General features: G+C 35.9%; 2 pseudogenes across 1 annotated transcript in view; one reads left to right on the top strand and one right to left on the bottom strand.

Moving 5' to 3' along the window:
- Positions 1-425: 425 nt before the first annotated feature.
- Positions 426-15982, top strand: part of LOC143675573 (immunoglobulin heavy variable 4-39-like) — a 39864-nt pseudogene continuing 24307 nt past the window's right edge. Inside the window, exons 1-3 of the transcript XR_013171655.1 lie at positions 426-531; positions 617-945; positions 12794-12816. The product of XR_013171655.1 is annotated as an immunoglobulin heavy variable 4-39-like (transcript). The remainder of the gene's footprint in view (positions 532-616; positions 946-12793; positions 12817-15982) is intronic.
- Positions 9970-10069, bottom strand: LOC143678547 (U6 spliceosomal RNA; annotated as a pseudogene).

The raw sequence follows: 15982 nt of genomic DNA, 5'->3' as shown, positions 1-15982 counted from the left end.
CTTTCCTGCACTGATATTTCAAAAATCAACTTGAATCCATTATAACCAAACTTGTCATGGCATTTATAATATTATTCAATATATATGCATGCTATACATTCTATATATATGGGATATAAATGTACATAAGCACACACACAGATATGCATATATATATAATTTCTTGCAGAGAGCCATTCTCAAACCTTGGTGCCATTTAACTTCTCATCCTACAGATTTTCTGCTTGGAAGTAGGGAATCAGGGCTTGGTGAAGGTAACTCAGTGAAAGGACTGTTCTGTCAGGGCCCAGCCAGCTTCCTCCTCCTAGAGTAACCTAAGACAAGGCCCTCCCCTTACTACCCTTCCTTTTATATTCATTTACCTCCTAAATGCAAATCACCACATGGACAAACAGATGAAACCACAGCACACTTTTATTTAAATTCAGGTTCCTCCTGAGTCTGGATAATATCTCCTGGACATCATGGACCTCACCTACAGGAACATGAAACCCTTGTGGTTCTTATTCTTTCTGGTGGCAGCTTCCAGATGTGAGTGTCTCTGGCATTCAGAAATGAAGGTAATGGGGATGATGTATCTGAGCCATTGTCTCAAGATTGTTCTGCTTGTTCCCAGGTGTCCTGTCCCAGATACAGCTGAAGGAGTCAGGCCCAGGAGTGGTGAAGCCCTCTCAGACCCTGTCCCTCACCTGCACTGTCTCTGGATTTTCCATCACAACCAGTAATTACTGCTGGTATTGGATCCGCCAGTCCCAGGGGAAGGGGCTGCAGTGGTTGTCATATATATGCTATAATGGTAACACTGGTTACAATCCATTCTCAAGAGCCGACTGTCCACATCTAGAGACACTTCCAAGAATGAGTTCTCTCTTCAGCTGAGCTCCATGACTGATGAGGACACAGCTGTGTATTACTGTGCAAGAGACACAGTGAGAGGAAGTCAGTGTGAGCCCAGACAGAAAACTCCCCATGCGGGAGTTGGCTGAGCTGTAGGGGGCGCTCAGGATTCACCAGAGCAGGGACCAGCCCCAGATTCATGAGCAAGGAAGATGTGTGGAAGCAGGGGTCCTCTGTAATGACAGAATGTTTCCTTTTCTTCCTTAAAAGGATTTAATTTCTGGGGAATCTGTACTACATCTTTTGTAAATAATGTAACATTTTATCCAAGTTTCAAAACAGAAAATATATTTGGATTCTCCTGTACATTACATGGTATTGTGATCACACATACACACACATACACACACATACAAAATGAAGTTTCCTTCATTTTGTTCACCTGGATTAGACAAGAAGTATGAACAAATTTTCATTCAGCTAACATTCAGAATCTGCAGTGTTATTTCTGTGGAACTAATTCTCTACCTTGGCTCTGCTCAGGTGAGTATAAAATTAAAATGAAAAATAAATATAAAAATAAAAAATACGAATAATAGCAACAGTAATAATAAAAATTGAATGGGCATGATTGTTTTATCACCATGAGAAGATTATTTTTGGTAGAATGATGTCATGTGAATTGAAAATTAAAGTCTCCATGTCATTTTCACACTGTACAACCATGCATGTCCCATATCTCCAAGGCTATACAGATTCTTGTTCCCCCAGCTTAGTTCCACACTGTATAGTACCCCATGATCTCAAAGAAAAGAGCAGAAGCTAGAGCATCACCTTACGTGCACCTTCTAGGTACCTCACCTTGACCTCTTCATTGTCGACATGGCTATTGAAAATGTTCATGATCCAAATGCACAGCCAATAGATTTTCACTGGGAATAGATATGCCATGGGGAGTTCAGAGCCTCATCAGTTGTCAGGAACCCTGGTAACGTTTACTGAGTTGTCACTTCTGGGAAGATGCTATATTGTACAAAGAGAAAGAAAATAATTCTGTGTAATGGTTTGCTTGAAACCTTGTTTCTTTTCTGACATGTTGGCCTCTGCATCAGGAAGGCTTAGGCCTACCCCACTCTTGAGCTAGACTTTGTCTGAACGCTGCACATGCACAGTCACCTGTGCCATTGCCTCTGAACTGGACACAGAATTGGTAGAGTCTAGCACTTCAGGATGGCACCTGGACAATACTTGGCTGAGGCAGCAATAACAAAGATCAGAGCAGCCTGTGCTAAGGGTATAGTCCCCTCCATTCCAGGAGTAAAGTGAACTGACATCCTTTCCATTGATTGAGCTTTGGGAACCCCATGATGTTCCTCAGGTAGAAAGCTTCCAAGGAGGTATTCTAGGTCATCCTGCATTGTATTGGGGGACATAAAGACATTAATATCAAAGCATAACAGACATGAGAAAATACTTATCTGTGAGTAGTCATCAATGAATTTTTCAGAATGATTGATAGATTCAAATCATTCTTTTCTGAATTTCAAATGTGATGGTAACATACCTTTACATTTATAGGTCGAGGGTTTTGAATTTAAGACACTGTGTAATTATGAACAAGCATATGTTTTTTATAAGCATGTACACTGAACACTTGGCTTTCAATAACTTTTGTCTTTCCTATGGTTTCAACAGGCAGTTTAAATTAATTCAATATATTAAAGATAAGACTCCTGTGCTGGTTTGAAAATATTATATACCACCCCCCAAAGTCATTTTAATCCTGATCCAATCTTGTGGAGGCAGTGATTTCTTGCAATCCTAATCCAATAATGAAGGTTGGAAATTTTTATTAGATTATCTCCACAGATATGTGACACATCCAATTGTGTATATAACCTTTGATTAAATGGAGATTTTAGTCCACCCATTCCTGGTGGGTCTTGATTAGTTTACTGTAAACTTAGAAATGATGAAATATTTTGAAGACATAAATGACAGAAGCCTGCATGCCCACATAAATGATCGAAATGACAGAGAATCAGCTAAGAGAACTTTTAGAGCAGAGCTGACACATGCTGTCATTCAGAGAACAGAGACATAGATGTTTGGGGAGGCATGGAGCACAGCAGAAATCACCATTTGATGGTAAGTAAGCCAGAGCCTACCTTTTGAGAGCCAAGGGAAGCCAAGAGATGAAAGCCAGCCCTGGAGAATTGAAGTAAGGAACCTCCACAGAAACATTGGCTGAAAACCACGGAGCCCAGGAGCAAAGTACCTGCAAAGGATCAGCATGCTACCCACCTAATAGAGATATTACAAATGCATTGGTCATTCTTGAATTAAGGTATTTTCCTCGAAGCCTGTATTTAGACACTTCCATGGGCATCAAATGTAAACTTATAGCAAATTAAATTCCCCTTTTTAAAAGCACTTTTAGTTTTGCTATATCGCATTCTGGCAGCTTGTAAACTTCAACAAACCCCAATGCCAACAATAATGTATAATACCGATATTCCAGACAAGTATGGATATTTCTGAGGGCGGAACTTCTGAACATTATCTGTCATGAAAACTAGGACGTAGAGGATGTGATTAAGTTACTGACTTTGATAAGGCATATTATACTGGATTATCCAGTTTGTCCCTCATGGGAAGGAGGCTGGGGCAGATACAATGTTAGAATGTGATGCCTAAGCGAGATCCTACCTTGCTGAGTTTGAATACTGAGATGGAGACAGGAGTCAAGTAATGGAAGGAATAGATTTCTTCAAGTTTACAGTCAAGGAAACATTTTTTCCTATATACTCAAGAAGGAGAGAAGCTAGGCAGACCCCTTTCGCTTGCACCATTGAAAATAATTTAAAAATCTGATTTCAATAAAAGAAAGATTATAAATTTGTGTTGTAGATTATTGTGGTTGTTACAGCAGTCATATAAACTGATACACACTATTTATTGCATATCCCTATGTGCCGATTCCCCACCTGTTCTCTCACCCAATTAAGGGATTCCATGATGGAAGCATGAGATATTTCTGTCATGATAATCTTGTCACCAAATACCAAATGAGCCAGAAGTATCATGGTGCATGTGTTAGAATAGTAAAATAACATGCGTGCTGGACCATACATAACTGAAAATCATGCTGTATCACAAATGTAAAGTTTCTTCTTCAGTAATGCCTTTATAAAATGTCTGAAGACATGAAAAATAAATTCACCTCATTAACATTCTCAAACTTTCAACTAATCTCACTATCAAATGAAACCCTGAATCTCACCCAAATCTCATCAATATAAGAGTGAAAAGATAATGTTGGAGAATACAAAATGATGCCATAGAAAACCAGAATTAACTCTAAATTTCCCAGAAATTAATATGCAGAGAGAAACACATCCTTATTTATGAGCTGACAATTCACTAATTAGACATGCTAGTACTAATGGTGATTAACCGAATACTGGTGATTTGATGTAAAAAAAGCAAACAGCTTACTATCCTACAAGATTTATTCAAAAGTGCAAGTACATTTAGGTATTTCAACAATGTTCTCTCCATAATCAATAGAAAAAAATTGCAGAACCATCAGTGAGTATATAGAAGACTTGATCATTATCAGTCAACATGATCTCATTGAAATCCTCTGACAAGACAACCCAAGCCAAACACATGCATTCCTGTAAGAGTACATATTTATCTTTGAGTTAAATTGTTTCCATTAATTTTATGTGTTATGCATAAAATTAATTTAATATTTCTCTTTGAACATCTAGCATATTTCAGCAATTTAGTCATTGCCATGGGAAATGCAGAGTCAGCTAACAGTTCTCAATTCTACAATGCACATTTATTGTGGAGGTGCTTATAACACCTTTCCACTGGATTCGTTAGTGTACATGCCTGCATGCAACTGGACTCTTCCTCACACTCAGCCTCTTAAACCTCATTCACTGGTGAGGCCATGGCAAACCTTTTTAATTCACCTTTTATTTCAACGTGATTTTCCATGATAAAAGTCCTACTGAAATAATCTCCAAGCTCCAGCATTTTTTATGGTGCCCTGAATGAGTCTTTCCAGACAACTGTGACCTTCTGTGAGCAAGAATGCTTTCATTCTTGTTCACTGCTGACACCCCAACAATCAGAGTTTCTGGACAGAGGAGGTTCCAAATATACATTTATAGCTTAACATCAATCAAGGTTATGTTCACGATGAACTGATGGTTATAAGATGGCTCCAGGGAGAAAACAGCACTGAAAGATGCAAAACCTCAAAATAAAGACATTTCTTTATTCCGGCCACTATTATCAGATACATCATATAAAATTTTGAATGAAACCTTTCTGAGAGTAACAGATGGGGTCTGAGGGCTTCTGTAAAGAATCATTCTTTAAATTTTAAAATGTACATGGATAGCTACATCAGAGAATTTCCTCACTTTCACTCACAACAAGGGTTCTATCATGCAGGCTGTTTCGAATATACTAATAATTAATCTTAGGCAGAGTTACATGTTTCCCACACACTGTAGCAGGCAGAAAGGACATTTTTTTCCATTTTTTAATCCTATTTTGACCTAACTTCAGATATATAGAAATTTGTCAAAAGAATAGTGCTCCTGTATACTATTTACCCAGCTTTTGTTCATGTTGTTTATGTAACTCCAGTACACATCAAAATCAAGAAATTAACATTGATATACTATGGTTAATCGTTGGACCTGATTTGAATTTCATGAGCTTTTGCACTAATATTCTTCTGATGTATCCTTCCAGTATCTGGGGTTGCATTTACTTGTCATGTCCTCTCAATCTCCTCCAGTATGTGAGGGTTTTTCAGTCTTTTTTTTTGTCTTCTAGAACTTTATCACTTTTGAAGAGAAATGGTCTGATGTTTTGCCTTTTTTGTTTACCTGATGTTTTCTCATGATGAAACTGAGGTTTTCTATTATTGGATAAATTACTACAAAGATGATTTTTACCCTTCTTCTTGCATTATGTGAAAAGAAACATAATATTGATATATTAGAACTTTTGTTTATTTTTATCAATTAGTTAATGTGTCTGTCATGCTTATGCATTGTAAGACTGTGAGAATTTACTTTGTGAATAATAGGTATCATGCAGGGAGTTTCTTTATCATAATGCAAACATCCGTTTCCTCATTTTTTTGGTTTGCTAAAGCTGCCAGAATGCAATATACCAGAAATGTAACAACTTTTAAATGCAGAATTCATTATGTTGCAAGGTTAAAGTTGTAAGGCCATAAAAATGTCTAACCCAAAGCATCCAAGGAAAGACAACTTGACTCAAAAAAATAGAAAAAGCCAATGTGTCCAGAAATTATTCTATTTATGTTGAAGTCACATAGGTGGCATCCGCTTGTCCTTTAGCTTGTGGTTTCAAACAGCTTCTTTCAGGACATTTTCCTTCTGCATCTCTTAAACATCTTAGTCTCACATTGGCTCTAAAGCTTTTACTAAAGTGTCTCTCCTTTTGAAGAACTCTAATAAACTACTCAAGTCCCACCTTGGATGCACAGTCATATCTCCATTTAACCCAAAATCCACAACCACAAAGGGTTTGTTAAATCTCCATGAAGGAATCTAACCAAAAGTTTCCATCTTAGATAACAGGTCTCATCTCAAAAGACTGGATTAGGAAAAGGACATGGTTTTCTGGGTTGCAATAACAGCTTCAAAGGGGCACACCAATCATTCTTTTGGCTCTTAATTTTAGCTTCCATTGAGATTGTTAGCACTAGCCATTAGAACTGTGGTGTTGACCCCATGGTGATTTTCCATTTCCCTCTTTAATAGTTTCTTAGAATTTAATAAAACCTATTACAAAGCAGATAGCAGGAAAAAAAAAACAGAAATTTATGATTTATTCTTTCACAATTATGGAGCCAGAAAATCATAAATCTAGGTGTCAACAGGGTTGGCTCTTTCTGGAGGATATTTATTGAATTATTTAAGCATAATAATATGGACTCATGAGTATTTATCTTTTAGGTTATAATCCACTATTATTGTTATTTATTTATTGTTTAAATTATTCAATTTCTATCTATTGAAATCTTCTCAATTTGGTTTCCCTATCCTTTATACATGCCTCTGTCAATTGTGAATATTTCTTTACTTCCCTGTACCTCAGGGTATCCTGGTTTATCTTGTTCTTTAGCGTCCCACATCTTTTTCCAAGTATAAAAACACCCTCTATTTTAATTGCAGAATCTGGTTTCCAGGTTTAGTGATTGTTACAGGAACATGATTGTTCTTAGCTCCATTAATAGTAAGAAGTGGAATATATATGTATATTTACTGATATATGTACACAGACCTACATTAATTTTTCTGTCCATCTGCATATATATTATAAACATGATATCATAGGATCCAGTACTTATTCTAACTTTACTCTTTTCCATATTATTTTTTAAATTCTTTGACAGAGAATCCAAATTTCATCATTTATAATACATTTACTTATTTGTTCAGTTCTATTTTATGCAAAGAGTGATTTCAGACTTGAAAAGCAATACTTCTGTGAAAAACAGAGTTTCTATCAAGAACGCAATGCTTGTGTCCCTCCATTTGTATGCTAGCCATAGAGTATATTATGAAAATACTGCCTTCACAGGTTAGTTAGAATTATTTACATTTAAATTCTCTTCAGAGTGGTTATGTCATTCATTTCTAGTAAACTTAGATAAAATATTAGGTCTTCTTGTATTACATTTGGATTTTCTCTCCCATAGTGATGGATTTTAATATTTATCTATATTTATAATATGTTGAGAATTGCCACATAACTTAGTTTCATTAACATAAACTGTCCTTCAAACAGTGTTATTCCCTCCTCGCCTGCACTGCCCCATTCCTACTCCCCCATTCTCTCTCCCTGACCTTAACTCCCTGTCAGTAATGCATCTCAGGCCTTTCTGGCTATTATTTTGATATTTTTTCTAAAAATTAGAAGATGGTTGTATTTGGTTTTTTATTCCTGTCTTTATTCTATTAAATATATTATAGATAATTGGTTGCATTGTGTTTTTTCTCTTAGTAATATAACTGTACATTGTATAGTTATTCATTAAAATAGTTCATTTTCCATAGTTTCCTATTCTCCATTACATGTATAACCCATCACCCATTAACCTTTTCCTATTTGCATGGGTGTTCAAGTTTTTCCAATATTCTGTTATTACAAATAATTCTAAAATGAATTAACTTCTGTATATGTATTTTCATGTTGTGATAAATGTAATAACAGGCAATCAGATCTTTTCCTGACTGTCAGCATGTAAAATATTGTAAACGTGATTCAGGGAAAAAGTTAAATCTTAATTCCCCCAATTAATATTAAATTTATTTTAAATCTCCAAAAAATATAAGACTCTGATATATAAGCAATGTTCATTCAGATAAGACCCTAGTGATCTTGAATTTTATAATGATATGCCTGCCATTAGTTCAAGAATGAGAAATATTGACTACCTGTTTATAAACAGTCCTTCCATAAAATGCAAATTGAAATATAATATATTTTTTTCTTAATTCCTTATAATTCAATATAATTTCTTATGGCTTAGTTGTTTTTCATGTTTTTGATTAGATAAGTTGTAGGTTTACAGAAAAATCCTGTGAAGTATAGCATTCACATTTATCTAAAAATTGTTGACACTTTGCAATATATGGCCCTTTTCTTCCAGATAATGGAACTCTTTCTTGTTTACTATTTGCATGGAATATATGTTTGCATCCTTTCACCTTCAACATATTTGCATTTAGGGGCTGAAAAAATGTAACATTTGATCATAATTTTTTGTCCTTCCTTCCAATCTATGTCTTTTGATTTTGTAGGTACCTCATTAACAACCAATGTTATTAATGCAAAATAGTTTACAGTACTATTAACTATGGCCTATAGTTTAGGTTGATGGATTTTTCCTATATAACACCCTATTTGTTCCACCTTCTATTACTGTGTTATATTCATTTTAATTCATGAAAAAAACACTTTTATACTTTGAATATTAATTACATTCCATTTTTTACAATGGGTTTTACTATATTATTCAGTCCACCATTCGTTCATTTAATTTTATTCTAGTAACATATACATAACCTAAAATTTCCCCTGTTCATCACCGTCGCATATATATATATATTCAGTTCTTTTAATTGCACTCACTATTTTATCACCATCACAGCCATCCTATTCCAAAACTTTTAAATCAACTTAAATGGAGACACTGTAAAATTAAATATTAACTCCAAGTTTTCAATCAAAATCCAGCCTATGGTAACCTATTTTCTAGATTCTGACTCTATTTCTAGAGTTTTCTTATTCTAATTATTTCATATAGGTGAGAATATAGAATATCTTTCCTTTTGTGTTCGACTTATTGCAATGTGTTTTCAAGTTTCATTCCTGTTGCGTATATCAGGCTTCCCTTCTTTTTATGCTTGAATAATATTTTGTGGCTTGTATGTATCACGTTTTAAAAATCCACTCATTTTGTTTTTATTCTCCATTCATTCTTTGATAGGCATCTGCATGGTATGTATGTTTGCATCCTTTCACCTTCAACATATTTGTGTTCTGGGGCGGAAAAAATGTAACATTGGATCATACTTTTTGTCCTTTCTACAAATCGATGTCTTTTGATTTTGTAGGTACCTTATTAGCATTCAGTGTTATTACTGTAAGTGCAGTACTTCAGCTATTTTGCCCTTTGGCTTTTGTATGCCCTATCAATTTTCTCTCTCTCTTTTCCTTTATTGCAGCCAGCTCCTCCACATGGGTTGATGTTTTGTGATGTTTCTAACTTATCATTTTTGGATTAGTATATGAGTCAGAGTAGGTGTATTAAGATTTGCTCTCTGTGGAGAACTTTGTACTTCTTGGGCATCTATAGGTCTTTTTAAGAGGTTCAGAATTTCATCTTTTATTTGCTCAAATATTCCTTCTGCCCCTTTCCCCTTCTTTTCTTCTTTTCCTTTGGGATATCCTTAAAAAGTGTTTATGTATTCTTCACAATGTCACTTAAATCCCTGAGACACTGCTCATTTTTTTTCTATTCTATACTCTATCTTTCAACTTTATTCATAATTTTGGTTTTTGAAACATACAGACTACTTCATGAATGTGCATGTCCTTCTTTCACAGGGGCCATGCTAATCTCCACAGCATTCCACATTTAGAGTATGTGCTGCAGAAGCAACAATATAATGAGGGAGTTATTGACTGCAAAGATAATATCAACTAGACTCTTGTATTTGAGTTGAACTTTTCATTTTCCCAAGCCTGATGCCCAATGTTTGATTCAGATTGAAAATCATAACCTGAGTCCCATAATAAGTTGATTTCAGGGATATTCTAAACATTAATGTATATGTTATCAAATGGTGAATTTATTTTCTTCCAATGGCCTATCTATTTTGCACATCTTTTTTCCAGTCACTTCTAGGATCAATCCCAAGTAAATTACTGGTTCTCAAATACTTAATGCATTCTACACATACAGAATATTTGGTAAGGAAAAATATATAGTTCTATTGGTTATAGCATCTTCCATCTTTCCAGTCCTGCATCCTCTCACGGTGTTCTTTGTTTCCACCTCTTCAAGCCAGTAAAGTACTATATGGCATTTGGTCATACTAAATGTAATAAATAATTTGCATTTATCTGTAATTCTGGAAGTAACTTTCATGATTAAGAAACTTTATAAATCATTCATGACTCTATATTCTCTTTCAGTTCCTCCAATGCATTCTTCTCTTTGGACCAAAAATATAGAACAATTGGCAGAATTCATTTCCTTATTGTTCCTCAAGATAGCAACGAAATATTTATCACCAAGTTCCATCAAATTTTCTGTGAGATCCTGCATACCCCCATGCAGTGCTGTCCTTCTCAATGTAAATTGTTATTCTCAAAAATCCATGAAAATGACCACCGTCACTCAACTACAGTAATATGCCATATCTTTAGTGGAAAATGGATGAAACAGAAATGCTTGCCCTCTCTTAGTTACAGGACCCAGGAGCACTACATTTTTGCATCTGTCTTTTGTGACTTCATTGACCAAGTCCATGTATTTATTTAAAGTATCATAAATGATGATGCTCTTGCTTACAATATCATCACTGATTTATGCAAACTGATTATACATATATATAATTTATATGAATAAAATTTAAATATGAAATACAATTAGGATGATAACAGTACCTTAGGTTTTGATCCAAGGAAGACTTCTGAGACCATTTATAAAGTTAATGCAAAGTTCTGGGAAGATGGCAGGGTAGGATAGATTGAGTTCAACCCTGCTCCAAGAAATAGGTAAAAAAGGGATAAGAGGGAGACTGAGAAGGCAACTACAGGTTGTAAGAACCTGGGAGGATATTCTGCACCACATGGGATGGCCCTGATTTCAAAAGCTGAGGAATTGAGAAGCAGAGAACCAGAGACTGTCTGGCTGATGCAAAGAACCTAATGCAGAAACTTGGAGCCCTTAGGAGTGCACAAACAGGAGAATGGGACAAGGAAGTAAGCCAAGCCACATTCCTTGAACTCGCTACCTTTCCAGAATTGCCCTGTGACCCACGACTCACTCCACAGCCCACAGACCTGAACCCTGTCACTTGTCCCCATTATGTGCACTCTAAGCACCTCTACCCTGCCAACAGATCCCATGTAGCTGCCTCAAAACCCCATACCAAATGCAGCCCAACTCACCTTTTTGGTGCAAGCACATTCTTGATCCACCTCTCTTGAGCACTGCCTGCCAGTCTCTTCAGGTTGCAAGCAGTTGCCAGCACATAAAGGCTGTTGGCATTTACCTCCATAGCCAGGTTGCACCTGCCCACAGCCCTTACAGTCATGCCACCCCACCCCACCCCTCCTGAGCTCTGTGCAGAGGTATTTCCATTTACAACAGTCCCAAATTCCCACGCACACCCTCCAAGTTTGGGAAAATGCTGATCTGTGCAGTCAGGTCATATCAATCCATAGTCCATGAAGGCACAATGCCAACATGCTGTCATAACTCTGCACATGTGCACAAAGGGCCCCATGCTTTAGACAAGCACACAACAGGGCCTTAACCCCAAGACCCATGCACCTGCACAGCCACACCTCACCCCCAGCCACTGGGCACCCATGCTCAAGGACACCACCTTAGAATCCACAACCTGCACCTATAAATATGCTGCAATGCATCACTGTATTTTTTTGTCCTACCCAGTGCCCTGTATTCAGCCCCATATCAACCCACAAATACAAGCCTTTAGAACACTGAAACAAATCAACTTCCAAAATAAATCAGTCCAGATATTTAGCTGGCACAAAGACAATAGACGATCACTAAAAATATTATGATGCAGACAGATGTAGCCTAGCTTAACAACTCAATTAAAACACCAGGGGAGACACGGACATTGGAACAACTAATCAAAAATATTCATTTAACTCTGCTAGATGAAACCAGTGAATGGCTAATGACATATAGGAGATCATGAAGACAGTAGAAAAGCATAAAGAGGAAGCTGAAAAAATAGAAAAATAGCAGGTATCACAGAGATTAAAGTTTCCTTTGACCAAATAAAAAACATACCCAAGAACACAACAGCAGATTTGAAGAGGCAGAAGAAAGAAAAAGCAAACTAATGGGCCGGGCAACTGGTTTTGAACAATCAAAACAAAGTAGCAGAAATAAACATGTAAAATTTGAACTGGATCTCAGAGAATTGATGGACAAATCAAAGCATGCAAATATAAGAATCATTGGTATCCCAGAAGGAGAAGAGAGCAGTAAAGAGATAGAAAGAGTAGTTGAAGATATCATGGGGGAAAACTTCCAAACTCTTATAAAGGACATAAATATACAAGTCAAAGAAGCTCAACGAACTCCAATTAGAATAATTCCAAATAGGCCTTCCCCAAGACACATGGTATTCAGTCTGGGAAGTGTTGAAGAAAGCAGAACATCCTGAAACTGGTAAGAGAAAAATAATCTACTATATACAAGGGTAATCATGTAAGACTACATTCAGACAACACAACTGGCACTATAGAGGTAAGAAGGCAGTTGTATGATATATTTAAGATCCTGAAAAAGAAAGACTTCCAACCAAGGATTCTGTACCCAGCCAAAATTCCCTTCAAAACGGAGGGAGAGATTAAAATTTTCACAGACAAACAAATCCTCAAAGAATTTGTCAAGAAAAGACCAGCCCTACAAGAAATGCTTAACAGAGCTCTGCCAGATGAAAAAAAAAAAAGGAGAGGGAAATCTGGATGAAGCCACAGCATTGTAGAGTACCAGTAAGGGTAACATAAAGGATGAAAAGAGATAGAGGGAAAAAAGTATAAAAATCTGACAAATATAATCCGAAAGATAAGGGGGTAGATTCAAGAAATGCTTTTTCAAATAACTTTGAATGTAAATTGATTAAACTTATCAATTAAAAGATAGAGATTGGCAGAATGGATTGAGAAATATAATTTAGCTATATGCTGCTTTACAAGCGCCCCCTCTTAGACACAAACTTACAAATAGATTGAAAGTAAAAGAATGGGAAAAGATGTTCCACACAAATTGTAACCAAAAGAAAGAAGAAGCACTGATAATAATATTGGACAAAATAGACTTTAAATGTAAAGACATGATAAGAGACAAAGAAAGACACCAAATATTAAATAAAGGGAAATTCACCATGAAGAAATAGCAATCACAATATTTATGCTCTTAAAAAAGGTGCAGCAAAGCACATGGGACAGACATTGGTAAAACTGAAGGGAGTGATATAAGCTTTGAAAACTCTAATAGGAGACTTTAATACACCACTCTCTTCTATAGATAAAACAACTAGACAGAAGATCAACAAGGAAATATAGGTACTAAACAACTTGGTGGACGAATTCGACCTAATAGACATATATAGGTCATTTCATCTCAAGACACCAGGATATATATTCTTCTCTAGTGCTCATGGAACATTCTCCAGAATAGATCATATCCTGGAACACAAAACAGGTCTTCATGAATTTAAAAACATTGAAATTATTCAAAGAGTTTTCTCTGTTAACAATGGGATGAAGCTGAATCTCCATAACCACGAAAGAACAAGTACATTCACAAATATATGGAGATTAAATAACACATTCTTAAACAACCAGTGGGTCAAAGAAGGAATTCCTAGAGAAATCAGTAACTATATGAAGATGAATGAAAATGAGAATACAACTTATCAGAAGTTATGATATGTGGTAAAGACAGACAGTATGAGAGGAAATTTATTGCCCTAAATGCCTATATTACAAAACAAGAAATAGCAAAAATTGAGGACTTAACTGCTCACCTGGAGGAACTTGAATAATAAACTAGCCCCTAAGCAAATAGAAGAATAAAAATAACAAAGATTAAAGCAGAGTAAGGTGAATGGTAAAACAAAAGAACAAAAGAAAGAATCTATATGACTAAGAATTGGTTCTTGGAGAAAATCAACAAAATTGATGGGCCACTAGCATGACTGACAAAGAAAAAGAGAGGATGCAAATAAAATGAATCAGAAATAAGATGTGGTTCATAAGAGGATACTATGAATGAATATATACCAACAAACTAAACAACTTAGATGAAATAGACAAATTCCTGGAAACACACAAACAAGCTACACTGACTTGGGGAGAAATAAGAGATCTCAACAAACCAATCTCAAGCAAAGACATTCAGTCATCAAGAATCTTCCTGCAAATAAAAGCTCAGGGTGAGACGGCTTCACAGGGAAGTTTTATTAAACATTTCAAAAAGAACTAACACCAATCCTACTCAAATATTTTCAAAAAAAAAAAGAAAGAAAGAAAGAAAAAACTGAGGAAAAATGAAGACTCCTAACTCATCTTATGGAGCTAATATCATTTTAATGCCAAAAGTGGGTAAAAATGCTATTAGAAAGAATATTACTGGCTAATATCCCTAATGAACATTGATGCAAAGATTCTCAACAAAATACTACCAAATCAAATTCACCAACACATTAAAAGAATTATAGACCAGAACCATGTTGGGTTCAAACCAAGAAAGCAATGATTATTCAACTCAAGAAAATCAGTTAATGTAATACAACACGTTAAAAATCAAAAGGGAAAAATCACATTATCACATTATCACCTTGATTGATGCTGAAAAGTATTCTACATCCTTTTAGATAAAAACACTTCAAAAGATAGAAATCAAAAGTAATTTTCTCAGTATGATAATGGGCATACGTGAAAAACTGATAGCCATCTTTGTACTCAATGAAAAAGAATAAATGTTTTCCCCCTAAGATCAGGAATGAGACATGCATACCCATTGGAACCACTATTATATAACATAGTGCTAGAAGTTTTAGCTAGAGCAATGAGGCAGGACAAATAAATAAAACACATATAAATTGGAAAGGAAGTAGTAAAGCTTTCATTATTTGCAGATGACATGGTACTAAACTTGGAAAATCCTGAGATATCTACAACAAAGACAGTTGAGGTAATAAAATAATTCAGCAAGGTGGCAAGATATAAAATTAATGTGTAAAAATCAGTAATGTTTCTATACACAAGGAGTGACCTAACTAAGGAGTCAGTTAAGCAAAAAATTCCATTCAAAATAGCAACTCAGTCTGGACTTCCGGGTCAAGACGGCACCTTAACAAAGTGCACATTTTAGTTCATCCTCCAGAACAACTACTAAATAACCAGAAACAGTACAGAACAGCTCCTGGGGTCATGTCAGTGACCAGACACAGAGCGTCCCCCAGTCTGGACAAGCTGGACCGGCTGCAAGCATCTCCAAAACTGTGAGTTCCCCAAGCTGTAGCAAGCAGTGCCCCTCCCCCACAGGCCGCTTCCCAGAGAGGGGAAAGGAAAGGACTTTACCAGCAGCAGGAACTGGGCACATTCAAACGCCAATTGTGGAACTAAGTAACAAATTCTGACTACTAAAAATAGGTTCCAGATTAGGTGAACCTGATCAAAGCAGAGGTTGCTCATTTTTGCCCTGGCACCCAAGGGGCAGAACTGACAGAAAAATGAGGGAAAGAAAAGAAAGAAAGAGAGGTTTTTGTGGCTGTCTATTTACAAAGGCTTGACT

The sequence above is a fragment of the Tamandua tetradactyla genome, chromosome 3 (genome assembly GCF_023851605.1).
Source record: "Tamandua tetradactyla isolate mTamTet1 chromosome 3, mTamTet1.pri, whole genome shotgun sequence".
NCBI classification, from domain to species: domain Eukaryota; kingdom Metazoa; phylum Chordata; class Mammalia; order Pilosa; family Myrmecophagidae; genus Tamandua; species Tamandua tetradactyla.
The sequence above is the reverse complement of the archived record's forward strand: the minus strand, read 5'-3'. Positions and strand labels throughout refer to the sequence as shown.